The sequence below is a fragment of the Camelina sativa genome, chromosome 9, assembly GCF_000633955.1.
Source record: "Camelina sativa cultivar DH55 chromosome 9, Cs, whole genome shotgun sequence".
NCBI classification, from domain to species: Eukaryota; Viridiplantae; Streptophyta; class Magnoliopsida; order Brassicales; family Brassicaceae; genus Camelina; species Camelina sativa.
Genome location: NC_025693.1, coordinates 20489387 through 20491471, shown reverse-complemented (window position 1 = coordinate 20491471; position 2085 = coordinate 20489387).

Sequence of the window (2085 nt, the reverse complement as noted above, 5' to 3'; positions counted from 1 at the left end):
ATTTTCAAGAAACAAAATCAAGAACAAGAATCAGGAGCTTGGATCAACTCTTCACAAATTTGGAATTTGACCAAAACACAACACCTTCACAAGAGCCTTCAAAGCTAATTACACTTCCAAAACTTAAATCTATCAAACTCTAACTTAGTGCTAAGCAAAAGAGCGAAAATACAAATACACATTGTTGTATACAGAGAAACTAAAAATTAGGGTTTTCGAGAAAAGTGAACTACCGATTGAGACGGAGAGGCGGCATTTGAAAGAGGCCGCTTGCGTTGGCTGGTGCGACGGTGAGTGATGATGGTGTGGCGATACATAAGGAGAGAGTCTTGAACAGGTCTCGGCGGGTAATAATCTGCGGCGACGGCGAGGATAATAAACTCAGAGGAATTTGATACCTTTCCGACGACGGAGGAGGATGTGCGGCGGTGGTGATCGCCGGCGATGATGATAACATAATCCAAACTCTTCCTCTGATTCCAGCTCCTTCGATTTGAAACCTTCAAGCTTCTGATTCCAAATTTTTCACGTTTCGGGGATTCAATCGCAACCGAGAGAGAGAGAGAAAGGAAAAAAAAAATCGAGCAGAAATTTTTTTTTTTTCTCTTTCGTATTAATTATTCTTTTGACCAATAGAATGACGACACGTATCGCCCCTTCAACCTAGTCTCTTATATAAGGGAAGATCTTACCATTTTTTTTTTCTGTTTTATTTTTTTTGGCCAAAAGACTAAGAACTCTCATATAAACCCCCGATAAAGAAGGTTTTAGAATAAAGATCCAAATTCTATGTATGGTTTCGACTTTCGAGTGATCTTGCACAAACTTTAAATAACAAATCTAAGACTATTAAGCATATCTCTGTGCGGAGTATGGCTGAGCTAAGTTTGTTTTCACGCGGTCAAACTACCTATTAATTTCTATGCTCATCGATCCTAAAGATCCATTTTGAACACACATACCAATATGTTACATGATGGTATAATATTCGCTGTTTACATAGGAATATACTCCCTCTATCCTATAAAGATTGATGTTTTGGGATATTTTTTTGTCCCACAAAGACTGATGTTTTGTAAACTTCAAAAAATAATCATTGAAAATATTTAAAATTTTGAATTGTTATTGGCTTAAAATTAAATAATATCTCTTTAGTCAAATAAAAAAATATATTTAAACTTAGTAATCATTGTTTCTTTAAAATGTATTATTTTCTTAAAATGTGTAAAAGTTTATAAACATCAATATTTTAGGGACAAAGAGACTAGAATATAACATGACAGGGGACAAAATTTGCTATTATGCACCAATGAAGTGATAATCGTAAAACTGTCCAAAACTTCACCATTTGATATATAAATAAAAATTACATAACATAATAGGATGGTATATTCATTAACATGTTGTACTACTACTATTGTTCTTATTATTTTTCATTATGATGCTCTCACTCACTTTCATGTAACGACGTGCAAACCACATGTCCACTTTTAGTAATGGTAATCCACTTTTACTTCCTTTTTGTTTCGGCGATCCAATTTTTTGTTATATTGTTGTCGGCGATCCAGATTTACCTTTTTACACCTGATAAATCCATAATTACATTCATACAATTTATCATATAAGTACACGATTAATTAACTGAGGCAAATTATCCCAATTATCAATTGGATGTTGGTCAATATGTTTCATTCTCACTTGAGAACTCATTGCAAATTTCCCACTCTTGTCAGATTTTTTTTTTTAAGTAATAGAATTATTATATATCATGCTAACAAGTAACACGTATACAATGAAATGAGCAAGGTAGGCCTGGTGCAGTTAACCAAAAATCGAATAAAAGTCTAAAATAAAACAAATGGATCTTCTTTAATAATTTGTTATGTCCTCCAAGCCCATCATTATATAAACCATTTATCGTGCAACTTTTACCATCATCAATTCAAAACATTTCTTCTTCTTGTCTTGGCTCAATTTATATACAAGTACAACACACACTCTCTCTCTCTGTTTTGTCCAAAATATGGCTCGCTTCGGTATGGTTCTAGTCGTTGCACTTTGTCTCACAATCTCTGTCTTTCCGGA